General features: G+C 47.2%; 1 pseudogene; it reads left to right on the plus strand.

The window, feature by feature from the left end:
- The first annotated feature begins 17,154 nt into the window (after positions 1-17,154).
- Positions 17,155-17,845, plus strand: LOC148775528 (mitochondrial import receptor subunit TOM20 homolog pseudogene; annotated as a pseudogene).
- The last annotated feature ends 4,139 nt before the right edge of the window (positions 17,846-21,984 follow it).

A 21,984-nucleotide genomic window follows, 5' to 3' on the forward strand; every position in this document is an offset into this window, starting at 1 on the left:
TTGAGGGGAGAATCTTGTGGTTTTTCTCGAATTGCAGCAGGAAGCTTGGGGTCCCTCTCGAGTAGCGATTGGGTCTTCAGGATCTTGCTCGTGTTGTCCCAGGGAAGTCAGGTCCCCTCTCGTGTTGGAGGGGGAACCTCGGGATTCCTCTCAAGATGCGGAAGAGGAATAAGGCCTCATCTAGTGGCAAGGCACTCCAGTACTCTTGCCTAGAAAATCCCATGGATGGAGGAGCCTGGTAGGCTGCAGTCCGTGGGTTCTCTAAGGGTAGGACACTACTGAGCGACTTCATTTTCACACATTGGAGAAGGAAATGGCAACCCACTTCAGTGTTCTTGCCTGGAGAATTCCAGGGACGGGGGACCCTGGTGGGCTTCTGTCTATGGGGTCACACAGACTTAGACACGACTGAAGTGATGCAGCAGCAGCAGCAGCAGCAGCAGAGTTGAGTCCATGTACTGGGTGCTCCTCCCCAGTGGGGACGGCTATATCACATTACTTTTTTGAGTCGCATAAAGGATGTCAAGTACCCGTTCCAGTTTCAAGTGGGAATGTGGGATTTCTCTTGAGACTCTGCAGCGGAAAAGTTCCTCATCTCGCATTGAAGGGAGAATCTTGTGGTTTTATTCGCGTTGTGGCGGGAAGCTTGGGGTTTCTCTCGAGTTGCGAATTGGACCTCAGGAACTTGCTCCTGTTGCCCCAGCGATATCAGGTCTCCTTTTCTGTTGGAAGGGGAATTTTGGTATTCCTCTCCAGGTGCAGCAGAGGAATAGGGCCACATCTAGCCTTGAGTCTGTCAACTGTGTGTTCCTCTCCAGCGGCAACAGAGATCTGGGGGTTACTATGTAGGTTCTACTGGGGAGTCAACCTCGTCCCGATTTGAGGTACGGGATTCTGTTTTCTTATCGAGTTGTAAAATAGGAGTCAGTCCTCGGTTCCTGTTCTGGTGGTTCAATAGGGCATTTTCTATACTCTCAGCATGGTTGTCAGGTCTCCCATCATATTGAGAAGGGATACTCGGTTTTCCATAGAGCTGTGCAAGGACATCAGGACCTACCTAGGATGGAGGAGGAACTCAGAGTCCTTTATCCTTTCAGCAGGATACACGGTAGAGCACTCGAGTTTCAATGGGAGACAGAGGCTTCCTCTTGTGGTGGGAGAAGAAGGAAGGATTCCTCATGAGTTGAAGCAGGGATTGAAAGCACATTTCGTGAGGAGGTGGGGAATACGGAGCTCATCTGGAGGTGTGCACAGAAACTCGGGGCTTCTCTCCATTGAAGACGGGTATTGTGGGAGCCCCTTGAGTAGTAAATATGGATTCTAGCGTCCTATTGAATCTTGAGCTTGAACTCGGGAATGCTCTTCAGGTGCTTCAGGAAAAAAAATGGCCTCTTGGTTCGTTGCCTTGGTCATCTCGTGGCTTTTGGCGAGTTGCAGAGGGAACTTTGGCTTTCCTTTCGAGTTACGATGGGGAACTCAGGGAAACTCGTGTTGCATCAGGCAAGTAAGTTACGAAGGAAAGCTCGAGATTGCTAGAGTCACTGCAGAGGAGTCGGGCTTCAATTCGCATTGAAGGGGATACCACATAGTGTTTCTCGAGTTGGGGCAGGAATATTTCGGGTTCCTCGAGTTGCAACAGGTGCCTCACGGAGCCTCTCAAGTGGTCTCTGGGAAGTCCGGAATCCTTTTGAAGTGTGAGTATCCTTTGGGATGCCTCTCAAGTGAGTGCAAAGGCCTAGGATCTCATCGGGAGTGGAAGCGCTAACCTCAGGGTGCCTCTCGAGATTTGACATCGATCTCAGTGTTCCTATGAAGTTTCAACAAGGAAGTCATGCCACGTCTCTTGTTGAGGCATGGAACTCCGCCATATTTTCAATTTGCTAAAGGGGTGCGAGATTCCTGTCGAGTTGAATTTCTGTCCTGAGGCTTTTTCTCAATGATGCACCTGGGAAGTCAGGCCTCCCTTCGTGGTGTTAGTTGATACCAGATGTTCACTCTGAATCGGTACAGTGGAATCTGGTCTTAAGTCGAGCAGAAGCGGAAATCGGTGTCATTTTGAATTGTGGCACGACCCACCGGGGTCCTCTAGAGTTCAAAGGGGAGAAGGTCCTCCACTTCAGATTCGAAGGGAACATGGGCATTCCATCTCAGACGAATCAAGGGAATCGATCCTCATCTTGAGATGACAAGTGGAAATCGGGGCTCTTCTTGTGCTGTGGCAGGAACCTCGCTTCTCCTTTCGAGTTTGGCCGGGTAACTCGGGGAACTTCTGGAGTTGCGTATAGGGTGCCGAGTATTCTTTCAAGTTTGAAGAGGGAATGTGGGATTTCTTTTGAGCTGCTGCAGCGCAAAGGGGCGTTCTGTGGGGGAGAATTTCATGGTTTTTCTCGAGATGCGGCTTGAAGGTTGGAGGTCTTCTCGAGTTACGACCTGAACCTCTGGGGCTCGCTAGTGTTGCCTCAGTGAAGTCAGGTCTCCATTGCTGTTGAAAGTAGAACCTCGGGATTCCTTTCTAGGCGCTGCAAGGCATGAGGGCCGCATTTAGACTTGAGTCAGTAAACTCAGTGTTCCTCTCCAGTGGCCACAGGGATCTTGGGGTTGCTACGGAGGTTCCACTGGGTAGTCAGGCCTAGTCTTGTTGAAGATGGAACTCTGCTTTTCCCCCGAGCTGTAAAATGGATGTCAGTCCTGCTAAGTGCTCAAGCGGGAAATTTCAGCCTTTTCGAGAGGCTCTGAGGGGGATTCATGCCTACCAACATTTTGGGAGGTGATACTCCGTATTCCATTGGAGTTGGGTTAAGCGCAACATGACTCATCTCTAGTTGAGTGTGAACTCGGAGTCCTTGCTGCAGAATCCACGGGGTTTCCTGCGAGTGTCAACAGAAGTGACAGGACTCATCTCGTGTTGCTAGGGGAAGTTGGGATTCCTCTTCAGTTGAAAGTGGAATGGCCAAATTATGATCAGGTGAGGTGTGATCACGGGGCTTCTCTTAAAATGTGGCGGGAAATTCGGAGTTTTCCCTCATCAGGATGGGTATCTCTGGGCGACCCTTGAGTTGCATCAAGGAATTCAATCCACATAATGAGTTTTGAGAAGGAACTCGGGTCTTCTGTCTAGGCGATGCAGGAAAACATGGGCCTCTTCTTGCTTTGAAGGAGGAATCTCGATGTTCTCTAGTTGCTGCGTTTTCTCGAATAAAAACGGGAATATCAGGGAGCCTCCTATGTTGTCTCTGGGAAGACAAAAAGCCTTTCCATTTTCAAGGGGAACCTCAGGATTCTTTTGGAGTCGCTGCAGAGAAACAGGTCTGCATCTAGATTTGAGACCGTCAACTCATGATTCCTCTCCAGTGGAAACAGGGTTCTCGTGGTTGCTGTCAAAATTCACCTATGGGTCAGGCCTCGACTCGTGTTCAGACGCGGAACTTCATATTATTCTCTAGTTTTAAAAGGAGTGATAGGCCACAGTCGAGTTGAATTTCTACCTGGAGATTGTATCGAGAATGCTTGGGCAGTCAGGTCTCCACTCGCCTTGTGAGTTGATACTCGAGGATAGATTGGAATCGGTGCAATGGAATAAGACAATATCACGAGTGGTTTGGGACACCTGTAACTTTTTGAATTGTGTTTTGAACGCCCGGGGATCCTCCCAAGTTTCAAGGTGATACCGGCCTCCTCATAATGTGCGACGGGAAAGTCTAGATTCCATTGCAGACAAAACAGGGGAATAGACTCTCATCTGGAAAAGAGGACTGGGAAACGGGGCACTTTGTCAGTTGTGGCAGGAAACTGGGTGTTCCTCTCGAGTGGGGCTGGGTATGGTGGTGAAGTTTTGAGTAGCATAAAGGATGGTAAGTAAACTTTCGAGCTTCCAGAGGGAAATTGGCATTTCTCTTGAGAATATGCATCGGTAATGTTCCTCATCTCGCCTTGAGGGGAATACCTTGTGGTTTTTCTCAAATTACAGCAGGAAGCTTGAGGTCCCTCTTGAGTAGCGATTCGGACCTCAGAAATTGGCTCGTGTTGTCCCAGGGAAGTCAGGTGTCCTCTTGTGTTGGAAAGGAAACGTCGGGATTCCTCTCGAGGTGTGGCAGAGGAATAGGGCCTCATCTAGATTTGAGTCCTTATATTGGGTGCTCCTCTCCAGTGGGGATGGCTATATTGGGGAACTTTTTGAGTCGCATAAAGGGTGTCAAGTACCCGATCGAGTTTCACGCAGGAATGTGGGATTTCTCTTAAGATTCTGCAGCGGAAAAGTTCCTCATCTCATATCGAGGGGAGAATCTTGTGGTTTTTCTCGCATTGCGGCGGGAAGCTTGTGGTTTCTCTCGAGATGTGACTTGGACCTCAGGAACTCGGTCGTGTTGCCCCAGGGATGTCAGGTCTCCTTTGCTGTTAGAGGAGGAATTTTGGGACTCCTCTCGAGGCGCGGTAGAGGAATAGGGCCACATCTAGCCTTGATTCTGTCAACTGTGTGTTAATCACCAGTGGCAACAGGGATCTCAGGGTTGCTATTAGGTTCTACTGGGGAGTCAGCCTCGTCCCGATTGAGGTACGGAATTCTGCTTTCTTATCAAGTTGTAAAAGAGGAGTCAGTCCTCTGTTCCTGCTCTGGGGGTTCAAAAGGGCATTTTCTATAGTCTCAGCATGGGTTTCAGGTCTCCCATCATGTTGTGAAGGGATACTCAGTGTTCCATTGGAGCTGTGCAAGGACATCAGGACCTACCTCGGTTGGAGGAGGAACTCAGAGTACTTTATCCTTGCAACAGGATACACGGGAGAGCACTCGAATTTCAACAGGAGACAGAGGCCTCCTCTTGTGGTGGGAGAAGAAGGATGGATTCCTCCTGAGTTGAAGCAGGGATTGAAAGCACATTTCGTGAGGAGTTGGGGAATACAGAGCTCTTCTAGAGGTGTGCACAGAAACTCGGGGCTTGTCTCGATTGAAGAAGGGTTTTCTGGGAGCCCTTGAGTTGCAAATATGGATTCTAGCCTCTATAGAATCTTGAGAGTGAACTCGGGTTTGCTCTTCAGGCGCTGGAGGAAAAAAAAATAACCTGTTGTTTCGTTGCCTTGGGCATCTCGTGGCTTTTGGCGAGTTGTGGAGGGAATTCGGGCTCCTTTCGAGTTACAATGGGGAATTCAGGGAGTCTAGTAAATTACTAGGGGAAGCTCGAGATTGCTCAAGTCACTGCAGAGGAGTCGGGCTTCAATTTGCATTGAAAGGGGTAACCGCAAAGTGTTTCTCGACTTGGGGCAGGAATCTTTCGGATTCCTCGAGTTTCAACAGGTGCCTCACAGCGATTATCAAGTTGTCTCTGGGAAGTCCGGAATAATTTTGAGGTGTGTGTAGACTTTGGGATGCCTCTTGAGTGAGTGAAAATGCCTAGGGTCTCATCTGGAGTTGAATCGCTAACCTCAGGGTGCCTCTCCAGTTCTGACATGGATCTCAGTGTTCCTATGAAGTTTCAACAGGGGAGTCATGCCAGGTCTCTTGTTGAGGCATGGAACTCCGCTATCTTTTCGAGGTGATAAAAGGGTGTGAGATTCTTGTCGAGTTGAATTTCTGTCCTGGGGCTTTTTCTCAATGATGCAACTGGGAATTCAGGACTCCCTTCGTGGTTTTACTTTATCCCTGGGTTTCTATTTGAATCGGTGCAGTGGAATCAGGTCTTTAGTCGGGCGGAAAGGGAAATCAGTGTCAATTTGAAATGTGCCTGACCCACCGGGGTCCGCTCGAGTTTAAAGGGGAGAAAGTCCTCCCCTTCAGATTGGACGGGAACATGGGGATTCCATCCCAGACGAATCAATGGAATGTATCCTCATCTTGAGATGAAGAGTGGAAAACGGGGTTCTTCTTGAGCTGTGGCAGGAATCTCGCTCCTCCTCATGAGTTTTGCCGGGTATCTCGGGGAACTTCTGGAGTTGTGTATAGGGTGCCGAGTATTCTTTCGAGTTTGAAGAGGGAATGTGGGATTTCTTTTGAGCCGCTGTAACAGAAAGGGGCGTCCTGTATCGTGGAGGGGAGAATTTCATGGTTTTTCTCGAGATGCGCCTTGAAGGTTGGAGGTCTTCTCCAGTTAGGACATGGACCTCTGAGACTCGCTAGTGTTGCCTCAGGGAAGTCAGGTCTCCATTCGAGTTGAAAGTAGTACCTCGGAATGCGTTTCGAGGGGTTCCTGGGCATGAGGTCCGCATTTAGACTTGAGTCAGTAAACTCAGTGCTCCTCTCCAGTGGCCACAGGGATCTTGGAGTTGCTATGGAGGTTCCACTGGGAAGTCAGGCGTAATCTTTGTTGAAGATGGAATTCTGCTTTCCACCTGAGTTGCAAAACGAATGTCAGGCCTGCTGACTGCCCAAGCAGGAAATTTCGGCCTTTTCGAGAGGATCAGCGGGGGATTCATGCCTATGATCACGTTGGGATGTGATACTCTGTATGCCACGACTCACCTATCAGTTCAGTTCAGTTAAGTCGCTCAGTCGTGTCTGAATCTCCGTGACCCCATGAATCATAGCACGCCATGCCTCCCTGTCTATTACCAACAGACAGAGTTCACTCAAACTCATGTCCACAGAGTCGGTGATGCCATCCAGCCATCTCATTCTCTGTCTTCCCCTTCTCTTCCCGCCCCCAATCCCTCACAGCATCAGAGTCTTTTCCAGTGAGCCAACCCGACGCATGAGGTGGCCAAAGTATTGCTGTTTCAGCTTTAGCATCAGTCCTTCCAATGAACACCTAGGATTGATCTCCTTTAGAATGGACTGGTTGGATCTCCTTGCAGTCCAAGGGACTCTCAAGGGACTCTCAAGTGTCTTCTCCAACACCACAGTTCAAAAGCATCAATTCTTCGACGATCAGCTTTCTTTACAGTCCAACTCTCACATCCATACATGGCGACGGGAAAAGCCATAGCCTTGACTAGATGGACCCTTGTTGGAAAAGTAATGTCTCTGCTTTTTAATATACTATCAAGGTTGGTCACAACTTTCCTTCCAAGGAGTAAGCGGCTTTTAATTTCATGGTTGTAATCAGCATCCGCAGTGATTTTGAAGCCCAAAAAAATAAAGTCTGACACTGTTTCCACTGTTTTTCCATCTATTTCCCGTCAAGTGACGGGACAAGATGACATTATCTTTGTTTTCTGAATGTTGAGCTTCAAGCCAACCTTTTCACTCTCCACTCTCCACTTTCACTTTCATCAAGAGGCTTTTGAGTTCCTCTTCACTTTTTGCCATAAGGGTAGTGTCGTCTGCATATCTGAGGTTATTGATATTTCTCCCAGCAATCTTGATTCCAGCTTGTGCTTCTTCCAGCCCAGCGATCCTCATGATGTACTCTGCATATAAGTTAAATAAACAAGGTGGCAATATACAGCCTTGACGTACTCCTTTTCCTATTTTGAACCAGTCTGTTGTTCCATGTACAGTTCTGACTGTTGCTTCCTGACCTGCATACAGGTTTCTCAAGAGGCAGGTCAGGTGGTTTGGGATTCCCATCTCTTTCAGAATTTTCCACAGTTTATTGTGATCCACACAGTCAAAGGCTTTGGCATAGTCAATGAAGCAGAAATAGATGTTTTTCTGGAACTCTCTTGCTTTCACCATGATCCAGCGGATGTTGGCAATTTGATCTCTGGTGCCTCTGCCTTTTCTAAAACGTGCTTGAAGATCTGGGAGTTCACGGTTCACATATTGCTGAAGCCTGGCTTGGAGAATTTTGAGCATGACTTTACTAGCGTGTGAGATGAGTGCAATTGTGCGGTAGTTTGAGCATTCTTTGGCATTCCCTTTCTTTGGGATTGGAATGAAGACTGACTTTTCCAGTCCTGTGGCCACTGCTGAGTTTTCCAAATTTGCTGGCATATTGAGTGCAGCACTTTCACAACGTCATCTTTCAAGATTTGAAATAGCTCAACTGGAATTCCATCACCTCCACCAGCTTTGTTCGTAGTGATGCTTTCTAAGACCCACTTGACTTCACATTCCAAGATGTCTGGCTCTAGGTCAGTGATCACATTATCGTGACTATCTTGGTCGTGAAGATATTTTTTGTACAGTTCTTCTGTGTATTCTTGCCACCTCTTCTTAATATCTTTTGCTTCTGTTAGGTCCATACCATTTCTGTCCTTAATCGAGCCCATCTTTGCATGAAATGTTCCCTTGGAATCTCTAATTTTCTTGAAGAGATCTCTTGTTTTTCCTATTCTGTTTTTTTTCTCTATTTCTTTGCATTGATCCCTGAGGAAGGCTTTCTTTTCTCTCCTTGCTATTCTTTGGAACTCTGCATTCAGATGCTTATATCTTTCCTTTTCTCCTTTGCTTTTCGCTTCTCTTCTTTTCACAGCTATTTTTAAGGCCTCCTCCAACAGCCATTTTGCTTTTTTGCATTTCTTTTCCATGGGGATGGTCTTGGTCCCTGTCTCCTGTACAATGTCACGAACCTCCGTCCAGAGTTCATCAGGCAATCTATCTATCAGATCTAGTCCCTTAAATCTATTTCTCACTTCCACTGTATAATCACAAGGGGTTTGAGGCGGCGCAGACGTGAGAGACGCCGGCCCCGGCACAACCAACCATGCAAAGAGGCGGGGCCGTGAGGAGCTACCCCACTCCTGAGGCCAGGGCCGGAGGCCGAGAGGAGCTACCCTACGTCCAATAGGCGGTGGCTGCACGGGCGCAGGAGGGCCAAGAGGAGCTACTCCAAGTTCAAGGTCAGGTGGGGTGGCCTTGAAGAGATACCCCTCATCCAAGGTAAGGTGCAGTGGCTGCGCTTTCTTGTAGCAGCTGTGAAGAGATATCCCACGCCCAAGGTAAGAGAAACCCAAATACGACGGTAGGTATTGTGAGGGGGCGTCAGAGGGCAGACACATTAAAATCATAATCACAGGAATCTAGTCGATCTGATCACATGGACCACAGACGAATGTGGTCCACTGGAGAAGGGAATTGCAAACCACTTCAGTATACTATCCTTGAGAACCCCATGAACAGTAACTAAGGACAAAATAATCGGATACGGAATGAGGGATTCCCCAGGTCGGTAGGTGCCCAGTATGCTACTGGAGATCAGTGGAGAAATAACTGTAGAAGAAATGAAGGGATGGAGCAAAAGTAGATGTGACTGGTGATAGAAGCAAAGTCCTGTGCTGTAAAGAGCAATATTGCATAGGAACCTGGAATCTTAGGTCCATGAATCAAGGAAATTGGAAGTGGTCAAACAGGAGATGGCAAGAGTGAACATAGGCATTCTAGGAATCAGTGAACTAAAATGGACTGGAATGGGTGAATTTAACTCAGATGACCATTATATCTACTACTGTGGGAAGGAATCCCTTAGAAGAAATGGAGTAGCCATCATGGTCAAAAAAAGAGTCCGAAATGCAGTCCTTGGATGCAATCTTAAAAACGACAGAATGACCTCTGTTCATTTCCAAGGCAAACCATTCAATATTACAGTAATCCAGGCCTATGCCCCTACCTCAAACGCTGAAGAATCTGAAGTGGGATGGTTCTATGAAGACCTACAAGAACTTTTAGAACTAACACCCAAAAAAAGATATCCTTTTCATTATAGGGGACTGGAATGCAAAAGTAGGAAGTCAAGAAACACCTGGAGTAACAGGCAAATTTGGCCTTGGAGCACGGAATGAAGCAGGGCAAAGGCAAATAGCGTTTTGTCAAGAGAACGCACTGGTCATAGCAAACACCCTCTTCCAACAACACAAGAGAAGACTGTACACATGGACATCACAAAATGGTCAACATCGAAATCAGATTGATTATATTCTTTGCAGCCAAAGATGGAGAAGCTGTATACAGTTAGCGAAAACAAGACCAGAAGCTAACTGTGGCTCAGATCATGAACTCCTTATTGCCAAATTCAGACTTAAATTGAAGAAAGTAGGGAAAACAACTAGACCATACAGATATGACTCATCTATAGTTAAGTGTGATTTCGGATTCCTTCGACCTTGTTGCAGAATCCACGCAGTTGCCCGCAAGTGTCAATATAAGTGAGAGGACTCGTCTAGTCTTGCTAGGGGAAGTCGGGATTCCTCTTCAGTTGAAAGTAGAATGGTCCATTATGATCAGGTGAGGTGTGATCACGGGGCTCCTCTTAAATTGTGGTGGGAAATTCGGAGTTCTTCTCTCATTGGGACAGGCATCTCTGGGCGACCCTTGAGTTGCATCAAGGAATTTAAGCCGCATATTGAATTTTTAGAAGGAACTTGGGACTTGGGTCTAGGCGCTGCTGGAAAAAAAGGGCCTCTTCTGGCTTTGAAGGAGGAATCTCGATGTTTTTCTCGAGTTGCTGCATCCTCTCGAGTAACGTCGGTAACATCAGGGAGCCTTCCGTGTTGTCTCTGGGAAGACAGAAAGCCTTTCCATTTGCAAGGGGATCCTCGGAATTCCTTTGGAGTGACTGCAGAGAAACAGGTCTGCATCTAGATTCGAGTCCGTCAACTCATGATTCCTCTCCAGTGGAAACAGGTTTCTCGCAGTTGCTCTCAAAATTCACCTGGGGAGTCAGGCCTCGTCTCAGGTTCTGACATAAAACTCCGCATTATTCTCTAGTTGTAAAAGGGGTGTTAGGCCACAGTCGAGTTGAATCTCTACCTGGAGATTGTATCGAGAATGCTCAGGCAGTCAGGTCTCCACTCGCCTTGTGAGTTCATACCAGAGGATAGATTGGAATCGGTGCAGTGGAATCAGACAATATCACAAGTGGTGGGGTTCATCAGTACCTTTTTGAATTGTGATTTGAAACCCCGGGGATCCTCCCGAGTTTCAAGGTGATACCAGCCTCCTCATAATGTGTGACGGGAAAGTCCGGATTCTATTGCAGACAAAGCAGGGGAATCAACTCTCATCTGGAAAAGAGGACTGGGAAACGGGGCACTTTGTCAGTTGTGGCAGGCAACTGGGTGTTCCTCTTGACTGGGGCCGGGAAATATGGTGTAGTTTTGAGTCTCATAAAGGATCATAAGTAACCTTTCAAGTTTCCAGAGGGAATGTGGGATTTCTCCTGAGAAACTGCAGCGGGAAAGTTCCTCATCTCGCCTTGAGGGGAGAATTTTGTTGTTTTTCTCGAATTGAAGCAGGAAGCTTGTGGACCCTCTCTATTAGCGATTGGGACATGAGGAACTCGCTCCTGTTGTCCCAGGGAAGTCAGGTCTCCTCTCGTGTTGAAAGGGGAACGTCGGGATTCCTCTCGAGGCACGGCAGCAGAATAGGGCCACATCTAGCCTTGAGTCGGTCAACTGTGTGTTCCTCTCCAGTGGCGAAAGGGATCTCGGGGTTACTATGTAGGTTCTACTGGGGAGTCAGCCTCGTCTCAATTTGAGGTACGGAATTCTGCTTTCTCATCGAGTTGTAAAAGAGGAGTCAGTCCTCGGTTCCTGCTCTGGCAGTTCAATAGGGCATTTTCTATAGTCTCAGCATGGGTGTCAGGTCTCCCTTCATGTTGTGAAGGGATCCTCGGTGTTCCATTGGAGCTGTGAAAGGACATCAGGAAATACTTCGTTTCGAGGAGGAATGCAGAGTCCTTTATCCTTTCAGCAGGATCCTCTGGAAAGCACTCATGTTTCAATAGGAGACAGAGGCCTCCTCTTGTGGTGGGAGAAGAAGGAAGGATTCCTCATCAGTTGAAGCAGGGATTGAACGCACAAATCGTGAGGAGGTGGGGAATATGGAACTCTTCTAGAGGTGTGCACAGAAACACGGGCCTTCTCTCTGTTGAAGACGGGTATTCTGGGAGCCCCTTGAGTTGTAAATATGGATTCATGCCTCCTATCGAATCTTGAGAGAGACTACGGGATTACTCTCCAGATGCTGCAGGAAATAAATGGCCTCAAGTTTCGTTGCCTTGGGCATCTCGTGGCTTTTGTCGAGTTGAGGAGAGAAGTGTGGCTCCTTCTGAGTAACGACTGGGAATTCAGGGAGACTCTTGTGTTGCATCAGGGAAGTAAGCTATGAGGGAAAGGTTGAGATTTCTTGAGTCACTGCAGAGGACTTGGGCATCAATTTGCATTGAAAGGGTTAACAACAAAGTGTTTCTCGAGTTGGGGCAGGAATATTTCAGATTCCTCGAGTTGCAACAGGTGCCTTACGGAGCCTCTCAACTGGTCTCGGGGAAGTCTGGAATCCTTTTGAGGTGTGATTTGACGTTGGGATGCCTCTCGAGTGAGTGCAAAGGCCTAGGGTCTCATATGGAGTGGAAGCGGTAACCTCAGGGTGCCTCTCCAGTTCTGACATGGATCTCAGTGTTATTATGAAGTTTCAACAGGGGAGTCATGCCAGATCACTTGTTGAGGCATGGAACTCCGATATCTTTTCGAGTTGTTAAAGGGGTGCGAGATTCCTGTTGAGTTGAATTTCTGTCCTGGGGCTCTTTCTCAATGATGCACCTGGGAAGTCAGGCCTCCCTTCGTGGTGTTAGTTGATCCCGGGGGTTCTCTTTGCATTGGTACATTGGAATCAGTTCTTAAGTCGAGCAGAAGGGGAAATGGTGTCATTTTGAATTGTGGCACGACCCACCGGGGTCCTCTCGAGTTTAAAGGGGAGAACGTCCTCCCCTTCAGATTTGACAGGAACATCGGGATTCCATCCCAGACAAATCAAGGGAATCGATCGTCATCTCGAGATGACGAGTGGAAAATGGGGATCTTCTTGAGCTGTGGCAGGAACCTCGCTGCTCCTCTCGAGTTTGGCCGGGTATCTCGGGGAACTTCTGGAGTTGTGTATAGGGTGTTGAGTATTCTTTCGAGTTTGAAGAGGGAATGTGGGATTTCTTTTGAGCTGCTGCAGCGCAAAGGGGCGTCCTGTAGCGGGGAGGGGAGAATTTCATGGTATTTCTCGAGTTGCAGCTTGAAGCTTGAAGGTCTTCTCGAGTTACGACGTGGACCTCTGGGACTCGCTAGTGTTGCCTCAGGGAAGTCATGTGTCCATTCGTGTTGAAATTAGAACCTCGGAATGCGTTTCGAGGTGCTGCTCGGCATGAGGGCCACATTTAGACTTGAGTCAGTAAACTCAGTGTTCCTCTCCAGTGGACACAGGGATCTTGGGGTTGCTATGGCGGTTCCAATGGGAAGTCAGGCCTAGTCTTTGTTGAAGATGGAACTCTCCAAACCACAATGAAACACCATTTCACACCAGTCAGAATGGCTGCTATCCAAAAGTTTACATGCAATAAATGCTGGAGAGGGTGTGGAGAGAAGGGAACCCTCTTACACTGTTGGTGGAAATGGAAACTAGTACATCCACAATGGAGAACAGTGTGGAGAATCCTCAAAAACCTGGAAATAGAACTGTCATATGATCCAGCAATCCCACTCCTGGGCATACACACCGAGGAAACCAGAATTGAAAGAGACACATGTACTCCAATGTTCATTGCAGCACTGTTTATAATAGCCAGGACATGGAAGCAACCTAGATGTCCATCTGCAGATGAATGGATAAGAAAGCTGTGGTACATATACACAATGGAATATTACTCAGCCATTAAAAAGAATGCATTTGAATCAGTTCTAATGAGGTGGATGAAACTGGAACCTATTATACAGAGTGAAGTAAGACAGAAAGAAAAACACCGATACAGTATACTAACGCATATATATGGACTTTAGAAAGATGCAAATGATAACCCTGTATAAGAGACAGCAAAAGAGACACAGATATATGCAACAGTCTTTGGGACTCTGTGGGAGAGGGTGAGGGTGGGATGATTTGGGAGAATGGCATTGAAACATGTATGTTGTCACATGTGAAACGAATCACCAGTTCAGGGTCCATGCATGTTACAGGATGCTGGGCCTGGTGTGGGGGATGACATAGAGGGAGGATAAAGGGATGAGGGACGGGGTACGGGGGTTCAGGAAAGGGAACTCATGTACACCGGATGCAGATTCATGTCAATGTGTGGCAAAACCAACCAATAAAATATTGTAAAATAATTAAACTCCAAAAAAAAGAGAGAAAAAAATAAAATAAAAATTAAAAAAGTAAAAAAATATGGAACTCTGCTTTCCCCCCAAGTTGTGAAAGGGATGTCAGACCTACTGTCTGCTCAAGCGGGAAATTTTGGCTTTTTCGAGAGTCTCAGTGGGGGATTAATGTCTACGATCATGTTGGGAGGTGATACTCCGTATTCCACTGGAGCTGGATTAAGCGCAACAGGAATCATCTGTAGTTGAGTGTGAACTTGGAGTCCTTGTATCTTGTTGCAAAATCCATGTGGTTGCCCACGAGTGTCAATACAAGTGACAGGACTCGTCTAGTGTTGCTAGGGGAAGTCGGGATTCCTCTTCAGTTGAAAGTAGAATGGTCCATTATGATCAGGTGAGGTGTGATCACCGGGCTCTTCTTAAATTGTGGTGGGAAATTCGGAGTTCTTCTCTCATTAGGACACGTATCTCTGGGCGACCCTTGAGTTGCATCAAGGAATTCAAGCTGCATATCGAATTTTTAGAAGGAACTCGGGACTTGGGTCTAGGCGATGCAGGAAAAAAAAGGGCCTCTTCTGGTTTGAAGGAGGAATCTCGATATTTTTCTCAAGTTGCTGCATCCTCTCGAGTAACCACGGGAATATCAGGGAACCTCCCATGTTGTCTCTGGGAAGACAGAAAGCCTTTCCATTTGCAAGGGGAATATAGGGATTCCTTTGGAGTCACTGCAGAGAAACGGGTCTGCATCTAGATTCGAGTCCATCAACTCATGATTCCTCTCCAGTGGAAACAGGGTTCTCGTGGTTGCTCTCAAAATTCACCAGGGGAGACAGGCCTCCTCTTGGGTTCTGACATAAAACTCCGCATTATTCTCTAGTTGTAAAAGGGGTGTTAGGCCACAGTCGAGTTGAATTTCTACCTGGAGATTGTATCGAGAATGCTCGGGCAGTCAGGTCTCCACTCGCCTTGTGAGTTGATACTCGAGGATAGATTGGAATCGGTGCAGTGGAATCAGATAATATCACAAGCGGTTGGGGACATCGGTTCCTTTTTTAATTGTGTTTTGAAACCCCGAGGATCCTCCCGAGTTTCAAGGTGATACCGGCCTCCTCATAATGTGCAACGGGAAAGTCCGGATTCTATTGCAGACAAAGCAGGGGAATCGACTCTCATCTGGAAAAGAGAACTGGAAAACGGGGCACTTTTCACTTGTGGCAGGCAAATGGGTGTTCCTCTCCAGTGGGCCCAGGTATGATGGTGTAGTTTTGAATCGCATAAAGGATGGTAAGTCACCTTTCGAGTTTCCAGAGGGAATGTGGGATTTCTCCTGAAAATCAGCAGCGGAAATATTCCTCATCTCGCCTTGAGGGGAAAATCTTGTGGTTTTACTCGAATTGCAGCAGGAAGCTTGCGGTTCCTCTCGAGTAGCCATTGGGACCTCAGGAAAACGTTCGTGTTGTCCAAGGGAAATCAGGTCTCCTCTCGTGTTGGAAGGGGAACTTCGGGATTCCTCTCGAGGTGCCGTAGAGGAATAGGGCCTCATCTAGAGTTGAGTCCTTATATTGGGTGCTCCTCTCCAGTGGGGACGGCTATGTCAGGGAACTTTCTGTGTCGCATAAAGTGTGTCAAGGACCCATTCGAGTTTCAAACAGGAATGTGGGATTTCTCCTGAGACTCTGAAGCAGAAATGTTCCTCATCTCGCATCGAGAGGAGAATCTTGTGTTTTTTCTCGCGTTGTAGTGGGAAGCTTGGGGTTTCTCTCGAGTTGTGACTTGGACCTCAGGAACTCGCTTGTGTTCCCCAGGGATGTCAGGTCTCCTTTCCTGTTGGAAGGGGAACTTTGGGATTTCTCTCGAGGCACGGCAGAGGAATAGGGTCACATCTAGCCTTGAGTCAGTCAACTGTGTGTTCATCTCCAGTGGTGACAGTGATCTCGGGGTTACTATGTAGGTTCTACTGTGGAGTCAGCCTCGTCTCCATCTGAGGAATGGAATTCTGCTTTCTCATCGAGTTGTAAAAGAGGAGTCAGTCCCCGGTTCCTGCTCTGGCGGTTCAAAAAGGCATTTTCTATAGTCTCAGCGTGGGTGTCAGGTCTCCCATCATGTTGTGAAGGGATACTAGTGTTCCATTGGACCTGTACAAGGACATCAGGACATACCTCGGTTGAAGGAGGAACTCAGAGTCCTATATCCTTGCAGCAGGATGCTTGGGAGAGTTTCAGTAGGAGACAGAGGCCTCCTCTTGTGGTGGGAGAAGAAGGAAAGATTCCTCATCAGTTGAAACAGGGATTGAACATACATATCATGAGGAGCTGGGGAATACGGAACTTTTCTAGAGGTGTGCACAGAAACTCGGAGCTTCTCTCGATTTAGACGGGTATTCTGGGAGCCCACTGAGTTGTAAATATGGATACAAGCCTCCTATTGAATCTTGAGAGAGAACTCAAGATTGCTCTACAGATGCTCCAGGTAAAACATGGCCTCATGTTTCGTTGCCTTGGTCATCTCGTGGCTTTTGTCGAGTTTAGGAGGGAAGTCTGGCTCCTTTCCAGTTACGACGGAGAATTCAGGAAGACTCTTATGAGGGGAAGCTCGAGATTGATCGAGTCACTGCAGAGGAGTCGGGCTTCAATTCGAATTGAAAGGGGTAACCACAAAGTGTTTCTCGAGTTGGGGCAGGAATCTTTTGAATTCCTCGAGTTGCAACAGGTGCCTCACGGAGCCTCTCAAATTGTCTCTGGGATGTCTGGAATCATTTTCAGGTGTGAGTAGACTTTGGGCTGCCTCTCGAGTGAGTGCAAATGCCTCGGGTCTCATCTGGAGTTGAATCGCTAACCTCAGGGTGCCTCTCCAGTTCTGACATGGATCTCAGTGTTCCTATGCAGTTTCAACAGGGGAGTCATGCCAGGTCTCTTGTTGAGGCATGGAACTCTGCTAACTTTTTGAGGTGTTAAAGGGGTACGAGATTCCTGTGGAGTAGAATTTCTGTCCTGGGGCTTTTTCTCAGTGATGCACCTGGGGAGTCAGGCCTCCCTTCGTGGTGTTAGTTGATCCCGGGGGTTCTCTTTCAATCGATACAGTGGAATCAGGTCTCAAGTCGAGCGGAAGGGGAAAGCGCTGTCATTTTGAATTGTGGCACTACCCACCGAAGTCCTCTCGAGTTTAAAGGGGAGAACGGGGCGGGCATCTGAGCTACGCCATGCACTCGGCTCCAAGGCGTCACCGTCAATGGCTCTTTTGCGGGCCCCGCCGCAGCCGACCCGGCTCCTCGGTGGAGAGAAGATGGTGGGCCGGAACAGCGCCATCGCCGCCGGCATGTGCGGGGCCCTTTTCATCGGTTACTGCATTTACTTCGACCGAAAGAGACAGAGTGACCCCAACTTCAAGAACCGGCTGCGAGAACGAAGAAAGAAACAGAAGCTTGCAAAGGAGAGAGCTGGGCTTTCCAAGTTACCTGACCTTAAAGATGCTGAAGCCGTTCAGAAATTCTTTCTGGAAGAAATACAACTTGATGAAGAATTACTAGCTCAAGGTGAATATGAGAAGGGTGTGGACCATCTGACAAATGCAATTGCTGTGTGTGGACAGCCACAGCAGTTACTGCAAGTGTTGAAACAAATTCTTCCACCACCAGTGTTCCAGATGCTTCTGACTAAGCTCCCAACAATTAGTCAGAGAATTGTAAGTGCTCAGAGCTTGGCTGAAGATGATGTGGAATGAGAAACAAATGTCAACATAATGATCTCAATTAAAGCGTATTTTTAAAATCTTAACTCAGAAGATGACCGGCTCTGGGGGAGGAAGGGCAAATAAGCTTGTTATGGACTGTCCTCCACAGTGAAGTCTACCAAAGTTAATTTTTACTTTGTGTAGATCCATTTGTCTGTTTTATTTATTTTTCCCATTGAAAAGTGTATTTTGATAGAGAGCTTTTCATTTTATAAATATACTATGAATTACTGAAATATGCATTTGTTTATTCCTAAAATGTGTAATTAGAATGTACAAATAACATCCCATTACTTACATTAAAAATACCCAGTGCTCAGTTTTGGAAGAATAGGCCCAAAACAGTGTAGAAGAAAACTGAAGAATATACTTGTTTTGCTCTGCATCAGAAAGTTGGCTGGAAACTTGTGTTGATCAAAAATGAGCATTAAAATAAGAGATTATTTCTTTTATTTAATCTCTTAAATATGTGTAATGTGCTGCTATGCTATAATAACAACTTCACCCCCTCCCTTGAAATGTTTTCTTTAAATCAGTGGGTTTGATGTGTTCTGGATATTTATCTCCTTGTATTTTAGATACACGTAGTTGCAGATAGCACCAGGAATTAGATGTTTATACATTCTTAATCTGGCTGAGTAAGCTTTACCAGTTAATGCCTGCCCACTTGCCTCATATATAAACTGAGGAAATGGGTCTGCTAATTCAGCTTCTAATTCCTTTGGTTTTGTGCAGCATTTTCAAATCCCTCTTTCTGAGGGAAATACCTGTTGGGGCAGCCAGCCCTTGTGTTTTTTTATACTCTGAATTTTGCATGCTTGCCTGACTTAGTATTTTTGAGTTGGTTTTTTAAAAGATATAATGTGTTGATTTTCACTGAAATCATGGTTCTGGCACTACTTTTGTAAACTAACCTGAAACGTAACCTTCACGGTAACTGGGACGATATGCTTGTAAAAGTTTTGTTCCCATTTGCTTTTATCCTCAGTGTTCCTCCTCAATCCCCTGCCAACCCTTATCTTGTATGAGAACAAGGTGTGTCTTTGTGGCTGAAGACTTGAATGAAAGATAATGGAACCTTTTATTCTCTGAATAGTGACATGTTATCTGCAGCCACAGATTAAATATCAGACCTAAGAATAAAGATCCTTGTTACTTAAAAAAATAAATAAATAAAGGGGAGAACGTCCTCCCCTTCAGATTCAAATGAAACATTGGGATTCCATACCAGACGAATCAAGGGAACCGGTCCTCATCTTGAGATGACGAGTGGAAAACGGGGCTCTTCTTGAGCTGTGGCAGGCAGCTCGCTGCTCCTCTCGAGTTTGGCTGGGTATCTCGGGAACTTCTATCGTTTCCTTTAGGGTGCCGAGTATTCTTCCGAGTTTGAAGAGGGAATGTGGGAATTCTTTTGAGCCATTGCAGGGGAAAGGAGCGTGGAGGGGGTGATTTCTTGGTGTTTCTCGAGATGCGGCTTGAAGCTTGGAGGTCTTCTCGAGTTACGACGTGGACCTCTGGGACTCGCTAGTGTTGCTGCAGGGAAGTCAGGTCTCCATTCGTGTTGAAAGTAGAAACTCGGAATGCGTTTCGAGGCGCTGCTGGGCATGAGGGCCGCATTTAGACTTCAGTCGGTAAACTCAGTGTTCCTCTCCAGTGGCCACAAGGATCTTGGGTTTGCTATGGCGGTTCCACTGGGAAGTCAGGCCTAGTCTTTGTTGAAGATGGAAAACTGCTTTCCCCCCGAGTTGTAAAAGGGATGTCAGGCCTGCTGTCTGCTCAAGCGGGAAATATCGGCTTTTTCGAAAGTTTCAGAGGGAGATTCATGCTTACGATCATCTTGGGAGGTGTTACTCCGTATTTGACTGGAGTTGGATTAAGTGCAACACGACTCATCTATAGTTGAGTGTGAACTTGGAGTCCTTGGACCTTGTTGCAGAATCCACGTGGTTCCCCGCGAGTGTCAATACAAGTGACAGGACTCGTCTAGTGTTGCTAGGGGAAGTCGGGAATCCTCTTCAGTTGAAAGTAGAATGGTCCATTATGATCAGGTGAGGTGTGATCACGGGGCTCCTCTTAAATTGTGGTGGGAAATTCGGAGTTCTTCTCTCATTAGGACACGTATCTCTGGGCGACCCTTGAGTTGCATCAAGGAATTTAAGTCGCATATCGAATTTTGAGAAGGAACTTGGGACTTGGCTCTAAGCGATGCAGGAAAAAAGGGGCCTCTTCTGGCTTTGAAGGAGGAATCTCGATGTTTTTCTCGAGTTGCTGCATCCTCTCGAGTAACGTCGGGAATATCAGGGAGCCTCCCGTTTTGTCTCTGGGAAGACAGAAAGCCTTTCCATTTGCAAGGGGATCCTCGGGATTCCTTTGGAGTCACTGCAGAGAAACAGGTCTACCTCTAAATTCGAGTCCGTCAACTCATGATTCCTCTCCAGTGAAAAAAGGGTTCTCGTGGTTGTTCTCAAATTCACCTGAGGAGACAGGCCTCGTCTCGGGTTCTGACGTAAAACTCCGCATTATTCTCTAGTTGTAAAAGGGGTGTTAGGCCACAGTCGAGTTGAATCTCTACCTGGAGATTGTATCGAGAATGCTCGGGCAGTCAGGTCTCCACTAGCCTTGTGAGTTGATACTCGAGGATAGATTGGAATCGGTGCAGTGGAATCAGACAATATCACAAGCGGTTGGGGACATCGGTTCCTTTTTTAATTGTGTTTTGAAACCCCGAGGATCCTCCCGAGTTTCAAGGTGATACCGGCCTCCTCATAATGTGCGACGGGAAAGTCCGGATTCTATTGCAGACAAAGCAGGGGAATCGACTCTCATCTGGAAAAGAGGACAAGAAAACGGGGCACTTTGTCAGTTGTGGCAGGCAACTGTGTGTTCCTCTCGAGTGGGGCCGGGTATGATGGTGTAGTTTTGAGTCGCATAAAGGATCATAAGTAACCTTTCGAGTTTCCAGAGGGAATGTGGGATTTCTCCTGAGAATCAGCAGCAGAAATGTTCCTCATCTCACCGTAGGGGAGAACTTATGGCTTTTCTCGAATTGCAGCAGGAACCTTGCGGTCCCTCTCAAGTATCGATTGGGACCTCAGGAACTCGCTCGTGTTGTCTCAGGTAAGTCAGGTCTCCTCTCATGTTGGAAGGGGAAGGTCAGGATTCCTCTCGGGGCACGGGAGAGGAACAGGGCCTCATCTAGAGTTGAATCCTTATGTTGGTTGCTCCTCTCTAGTGGGGACGGCTATATCGGGGAACTTATTGAGTCACATAAAGGGTGTCAAGTACCTGTTCTAGTTTCAAGTGGGAATGTGGGATATCTGCTGAGACTCTGCAGCAGAATTGTTCCTCATATCACATTGAGAGGAGAATCTGGTTGTTTTTCTCCTGTTGCAGCGGGAAGCTTGGGGTTTCTCTCGAGTTGCGACTTGGACCTCAGGAACTCGCTAGTGTTGGCTCAGGTATGTCAGGTCAACTTTCGTGTTGGAAGGGGAAATTTGGGATTCCTCTCGAGGTGCGGCAGAAGGATAGGGCCACATCTAGCCTTGAGTCGGTTAACTGTGAGTTCCTCTCCAGTGGCAACAGGGATCTCAGCGTTATTAAGTAATTTCTACTGGGGAGTCAGCCTCATCTCCATTTGAGGTATGGAATTCCGCTTTCTCATTGAGATGGAAAAGAGGAGTCAGTCCTCGATTCCTGCTCTGGTCATTCAATAGGGCATTTTCTATAGTCTCAGCATGGGTGTCAGTTCTCCCATCATGTGAAGGGATACTCGGTGTTCCGTTGGAGCTGTGCAAGGACATCAGGACCTACCTCGGTTGGAGGAGGAACTCAGAGTCCTTTATCCTTGCAGCAGGATCCACAGGAGAGCACTCGACTTTCAATAGGAAACAGAGGCCTCCTCTTGTGGTGGGAGAAGAAGGAAGGATTCCTCATGAGTTGAAGGAGGGATTGAACACACATATGATGAGGAGGGGGGGAATACGGAGCTCTTCTAGAGGTGTGCACAATAACTCAGTACTTCTCTCGATTGAAGACGGGTATTCTGGGAGGCCCTTGAGTTGTATTTATGGATTCAAGGTTCCTATTGAATCTTTAGAGAGATCTCGGATTGCTCTCCAGGCGCTGCAGGAAAAAAATGGCCTCATGTTTCGTTACCTTGGGCATCTCATGGCTTTTGGCGAGCTGCGGTGGGAAGTTTAGCTTTCCTTTTGAATTACGACGGGGAACTCAGGGATGTAAGTTACGAGGGAATGCTCGAGATTACTCGAGTCACTGCAGAGGAGTCTGGCTTCAATTCGCATTGAAAGG

This window comes from Moschus berezovskii, chromosome 14 (genome assembly GCF_049115385.1).
Source record: "Moschus berezovskii isolate FMDL1 chromosome 14, NW_MosBer_1.0, whole genome shotgun sequence".
In the NCBI taxonomy this organism is placed as follows: domain Eukaryota; kingdom Metazoa; phylum Chordata; class Mammalia; order Artiodactyla; family Moschidae; genus Moschus; species Moschus berezovskii.